The following is a 7,193-nucleotide window of genomic DNA, read 5'->3' on the forward strand; positions in this document are numbered from 1 at the left end:
TGACCGAAGGCAGTTTAAAAGCTTTTTTTATTTTGCCACAGATGACATTTCAAATGGTTTCACAGGTGGTTTTCAAATTTTGAAGGTAAATTTAGTGCTGACTGAGTTGTTAGAAGGTCATTTCTGTGGGTGGGGGGGAGACAACTCGACATACGTACGTGTGTGTGGTTTTGTGTGTTTTCCAGAAGACATGCAGCACCAAAATAACAAACTGATGACTTCCTGTGTTTGAAGAATGCAAAAAATGACGTGATGTGATGATGTCTGTACAGGATATTCAAAATGAAAAATATCATGCCGGTTATATGAGATACTTTCTCATTCTTAATTTTGCTGATCTGCCAGCTGTTTCTCACACTGAACCATGGATACTAGTCGTTGAATTACAATTCAGAGACTTGCTGGGCGATGCAGATGCCACTTGGCCAACAGTTACTTTAGTAACATAAAGGCAGAGCCGCTATTAGAAGGTGAAGCAAGCGTGTCTGTAACCACCAGCAGTGCCTTCAGCCAAACCTGCACTTATTCTGCAGAGACCACATGTTCAGATCGCCTAAATGTGGTGGTATTCACAACAGTATAGTCCCCAAGGTCATTTACAGTTTGGAAACAACTGTGAGCTGTAGCACATAACATGTAACATAAGAAGTCATTTTATTCACTTTCTTTACCAACATGCTGATGTACATGTCCTGTAACTGAATTATCTTGTGTTGTGGAAAAACAGAGCAGACTAGGTCTCCATAGAACCTAAAACAGAAAATTTGTCAGACTGGGTGTCAGCAGAGAGGCTTTGTGCATGTGTACATAATTTGGATGTTTGCATGTGTCAGTGTGTTAAAAGGGATGTTGATGTTTCCTCTGTAGTGACAGTAACAAGCGGCCCGTCCCACGTGTCATAGCACAGTGCCTCCTCCCACGCTTCTTGAAGAGAGGAACACACAGTGCTATTATTGTCACTGACAGGAAACATGTTGAACCACACCAGCGAACTGAGCCGACTCTCACTCTGTCTCTCTGTGTCTCTGACTCATCTCTTCCCTTCTGCTGTTTGACCCATTTGCTCGTTTCTTTCAGATCTTTCTCTTGCTGCTTTCTGCCTTTCTGCTTCAGTAGCTTTCTGTTTTCTGGAAGCTGCTTTTAATTCTCACTATAAAGTAATAGCAGGACTTAACACTTTAGTACAGAATGCATGACTGAACAGTGGTGGGTTGTGACTACGAATAACTTAAAAAATAAATTAAACTTTGAATACAAAACATGTATGTATAAAACATGTGTTACTGTTAAACTCCCCAAAAATAAGAGCTGAAATGATTAAATGATCATATGTTGATTGAAAGAAAATGACCGAAAAGGCTATTTTGAGAATTTTTCAAAATAAATAAATAAATAAATAAATAAATAATAATAATTCATGTGAAATGTTAAATGTTCCAGCTTCTGCTGGTTTAGCTGCTTCGTCCATCAATGACTTCAATATTTTTATTATTGTGATGTTACACTATTGATCAGACAAAATTAACATTGTGTCGGTGTCATTCTGGGCTCTGGTCAATTGGTGACATCACTATCTTCAGTATTTTTTTTATGTAAGTAAACAATCAACTAATTGAGGTAAATATGCAATAATTTATTAAATAATATTCATTATAATAATTTGGTATGCTCAGTAGTTCTCTGCACTATATTTGCCTTGACTTTGTTAATTTTTGTACCTGTTTTTGACTCATCTTGTTTGACAGGTTTCTCTTTTCCTTCAGGGTTTTCTCTATTCTGGTGCTTTCTGTTTTCTGCTTCAGTAGCTTTCACTTTTCTGGACGTTGGTTTAAACTCTCAGTATGCAGTAGTAATACAACACTACAGCACAGGATGCATGAGTGAACTGTGGTGGCTTGTGACTACAGTAAATACATTTTACTTTGGCTTCATGACATTTTATACTTCTACTCCACTTTGATTCAGAGGAAATCTGATATTCAGTGACTGATAATCTGATAAATATTTGACCCCTTTTTATAGTTACTAGGTACTTTACTAATTAAATTTTGCATAAAGTAGTAAAGATATGTGCCCAACAGTAAGTAACAGTAAATAATAATTAGAAGATTTATTTACTATTCAGTTTTTCTATAAGCTAAACGATTGAATCATTATTTGAGAAAGTAAGGAACAAATTAATAATAATGAGAAAAAAATGATTTACAATTCTTACTTGTCTTCTACATTATGTTTGACTTGTCTTTGCACTGCTTTGCACTTGTTTTCACACTATTTTTGCACCTTATGTTGTTTGCCTTGTTTGCATTGCATGATTGTTAAATGTAGCACCATTGCCTATGCCTACCTTGTACTTGTACTTGCACTGCACACTTGACCATGATGAAGCCTGATCTGGTCTCCCTCAGGAGGCAAGCAGGGTTCAGTTTTGTATTTGGATGGGAAACTGTCTTGAAGTGCCAGGTGCTGCAAGCAAAGATGGGTATTGAGCTAGAAACCCATCCCTGTAAAAACCTCATTGCTACAGAATCGATGAGCATCTGGTGAGCCCTCTGTGCTCATGACCATGGGATGAACTCACTCTCAACTTTGTATATATGTCAGAGAGATGACAGTTGGACAAGAAAATGAAATGGTGTTTTTAGCCTGCATTCATCAGATTTAGGTTTAAATGATAAGTAGGAGTCTGCCCAGTTTAAAACTATTATTTGGTCCTTGGCAGGATTTGATCTCAAATTTTCACATTCCCCCACTTTGTGTTCTTCTTCAAGGTGCTTCCCCTTTCTACAGTACTGACGATCACAAACAAACAGAGAGAGAGGAAGAAGATTAGAGTGTGAGAAGAAAATTCACCTTAAAAAAAACCTTTACAGTACATCAAAAAGTACCTACATACTGCATAATGTACAGGTACTGTACAAGAGGTTCACAGTGTTTAGAGGGCAATACATGTTCACACTGGTAACAGTGACAACAAGATTTAGATACAAACTGTAGATACAAATGTTTTTGAAAAAATAAAATCTTTCTGTATCCTTTATTAAAACTACATGTACCAAGCTCTGCCTGAAGAGGACGATGTTTCCCTCTGGTGGTAAATTCAGTACAAAGCCAAAACAATGATTTCCACAGTGAGAAATTCGTTCCAGAACTAAAACCTGGCGCCATCTAGTGGTTAACTGCAGGTACCACATACAGTCTCTGTCCACAAATTCAACATTCATTCATACAGACGTCACCTTACATATCAGTGTGGAATCCCTCTGACAATATAACAGTATGAACTGTGGGATGAATGCAACTCAGCACAAACATAAAAAGGGCATCTACTCTGCAAATGCTATAGGAAGAGCTAAATAACAATATTATCAAAATGCAAAAGATGAAAACAAAGTATTAAATGGCCATAAAAATAGAATTTGGTGGAAGAATGAAATATAAAGTAACCAAAATCAATTAGTAATTGCTGTAATAATAATAATGTCACTGTAACCTGCAACGCAACACTTTAACAATGACATTAATGAGTTGTAATTATGCAGTCATAATGACGTGGATTGCACTGATCCATTTTTTTCATGTGCACAAATATTGTAGCTGCTCAACACCTTAAAGATCTCACATCTCTCGTTTCTTCACTCTTTTACATATCTCCTTCCCTCTTGTCACACTTACTGATTCTTCTCTCTCTCGCTTGCTTCATAGCATCTTTTCAACCAGTTTTACAAGCTTTGCTAAAACCCTTCAGGAAATGGAGCAAAGCTCAGCTACAAAGCCAGTAGCTTCATGGAGTCAGCATAGCATCAAAAGAGAAACCCAATAAATCCCTCAAAAAAACTAAAGAAAGACAGTGTTGCCTCTAATGAAACTTTTACATGCTGAGATTAATCTGTAAACACGGTTACAGTGCAGTGGGCCCTGTCTACTATTTAGGAGACTTGAACAGTTTCCAGAACTATAACATATATACTGGATCTGTCACTGTTAATGAAACTTTACTTCAACCTACATGAAGTACAAGGCCGCATCAAGCCACTAGACCACACACATACACAGTTGCTGTAGTAGCAGTAGCTCCTCTGGCTGCTCACAGGCCCAGACTCAGACCTGGAATTAAAGACTGCATATTTATCTGTCTCTCTGCCTGTATAATTAGCTCCTGTCAACCCATGCAGGCAGCATTACAGGACATCTGCTTCATCAGGACGAATGTTTGACACCCCACTTTTACATGCTAGTGCCACTGTCTGAATGATTGATCAGTCTGTAAATGTGTCACTTAGTTGAAACATTTAGGGAAGATAAAGAAGATAGCCGATAAGATTTCAATAGCGTATTGGGTGGGAGGAAAACAGAGGAAGTGAGGAAAATTTGGAGGTGATAGAGGATTAATTGGGATAAGGATTACAAGGTCAGATTTTTAAACATAGACATGTACATTATTACACACATTTATATTTTAAAAATGATAGTACCACATTATTATTTACTGAACCCCCCCAAAAAAACAAAACAAAACAAGAGCCATTGACTCTGCAGAAAGGGTTAACTTCAACCACACTTCCTGGAGAAAGATTTAAAAGTGCTGCTCAGACACCCTGCTACCTACACATATTGGATCCTGCATTATTTTTATGGATGTAACCTTTAGTAGAGTTGTCTTCGAATCGTCATCTGTGACATTTCAGTTGCCTCACCCAGACCATCCCCTCCCCCTTCCCCAAATGGATTTGAAATGTCTCATTGCCTGTCTCTATGGGTGTTGAGGTCATAGAGAGGAAGAGTTTGGCTGGTGTCTCAGGAAGGTATTTTGCTATGGTACTGTACCCAAGCAGCCTTCTCTAAGTGGCCACATTCTCCCACTCATCTTTCATGTCAGATCTGGGCACTGAGACTCTAAGTGCCTTCCCAAAAGTTTATTTTGTAATCAGTGTTTCCCAGTTCACTCAGCCCACTATTGTCCCCTCTCTTTTCAGCAGTTCTGTTTGATGGGACCACCTCGATCTCTTCAGTTCATGTTGGACGTGCTTTCTTTGTGCCCATCTTTAAATGCCTCCTTTTTCTGGTTAAGGATTCCATCTCCTAGCCTTTTGTTTAGCACCAGCTCGGCATCCACACAGAGACCTCTTCAGCTCAGCTGGAATAGTGTGATATGCTCCAGATTTGCTCTGTTGTAGGAAAAGAAGGTCATGTCTTATGTAGGTTCTTCTCCCCGCAGTAATATCCATAAGTCATTAAGTGAATGGAACAGTAGTTGTCAAAAATATATCAAAAAGAGTGAAAATATCAGGAGCTACAAGACTTTGCTGCCATCTGCTCAGGCACAAATTTACAGCCTGCAATTTCCACATAAGTTGAGAGCAATGCTAAACTAAAATGTATTTTTCCAGGTATACACTGTAGACGTCAGGTGTGCTGCCATTCATAAATGCCTAGCTTCAAAAGAGAAACTTGAAAAATGGACTATAGTCTTTATTCAGACTATTATGATGTAATCTTTCAGGGATAGATATCCAAAAGCAATTTTTTTCATAAAAATTCTTCACCTCTATAACTCATTTATCTTTCATCACTAATAGAGCAGAGAAAAATGTTTTGACCTGTTGATACCTTTAAATACAATATATGGGGGATTCTGCCATTTGGGCCCATCGACAGTCAATGTGCTCATATAGACTGATATACTGTACAACTCATGCTGTGTTTCTTGTTACCAAAGCCTCTTTGCTGCTTGGAAGGAGTCACACCTACAAAATGACTTCAGGAGTATAAACAGACTTTCATGGGATAATGATGACATATAATGATGACATCCAAAATGATTTCATTGTCTATGATTGCCTAAAAATAACAAGCATTAAATGGCATTTTTAAGAAAATGTTTATTTAGTGGAGTATTTTTGGGAATAAAACTCCTGCCCTGCGTCTTGCCCAAACCTCTGCTGACGAGACAGAGGGTCTGAGCTGGCCACTCACATAAACAAAGGTGAGGATTTAAAACATTGCAGTTAATGGAAAACATCACATCATCTTTGCAGCAACAGGACAAAACAGATAGCCTGCTGTCTGCCCTCTGTTTTTTTCCTGTCATTTATCCTTTCTCTCACTCACTTTTCTTCTCTCAGACTTTAGTGTTCAAACCAGTAAGAAGTTAACCAATATGTATGATGTCATTACAAGAATAAGACTAGATGGCTATAGTGAAGTGACATAAGGTTATCGTAGGTGAGCAGCTCCAGTGACCCACAAAAATGGGCTCCAGATCTTAAGGGCTGCCATGTAAGGACATTTCCTCCCCCAGAACAGGGCCTCTTGGCTGGGAGTGCCAGCCTTCTCTGCCTGGTAGTCTGTAATTACTGTAGGTTGGTCCAAAAAGGACCAGAATCTCATAGAGCCACGTGTTAGTTCAGATGTAGAGGAACTTCCTCCAAGTACGTTTTAAATTAGAGCTGAACTGTATAAACATGTAATCACATTTACTCAAGTATAGGAAGACCATGCTTAAAACAAATACATATATTCTAGATGCTTACACTTGCCTATGCCTATCTCTTCATACATGCACATGACCATACATGTTTATGTAAAGTGTTGTGATGTTGGCCTATGTTCTAAACAGGACTTTGTACAGCCAACAAAATGCTATGTGGAATAAAGCGGGCAGGTATTTCTTGACTAAATTATTAGGACTATGATTTTAATGGGATGAAATGTTTCATGTATAAATGAGATCAAATCTTATAAAAGGAAAATGTTCTGTTAGAATGGACCACAATCATTTTATTTTACAACCTGTATTTTTCTTCCTTTTCTCATGTGGACTTCATGTGTGAGGGTGCATACTTTTTTTGCTCTGTTTACATTCTATATATTTTATCAAGCATTGAGAATTATTTAGAGTATTTCTGTAAAGTTTCTATTTGTAAAGTTATACATTAATAAAAGTAAGGGAGAAGTTTGTGAAGGCACATGTAGAGCAGGCTTGTTTTTTTTTAGTGTTGATACCATGTTTGTCGGTGTGACAAATTACTCATGATAGAAAGGTGCAAACAGCTTTTATGCAAGAACAATACTGTTATATATATATATATATATTCAGTATTGTTCTATATATATATATATATATATATATATATTTACTGTAAAATGATTTAGGACAGGCACTGTCATGTTTAGGAACAAAATAACAAGAA

The sequence above is a fragment of the Mastacembelus armatus genome, chromosome 12 (assembly GCF_900324485.2).
Source record: "Mastacembelus armatus chromosome 12, fMasArm1.2, whole genome shotgun sequence".
Classification (NCBI taxonomy): domain Eukaryota; kingdom Metazoa; phylum Chordata; class Actinopteri; order Synbranchiformes; family Mastacembelidae; genus Mastacembelus; species Mastacembelus armatus.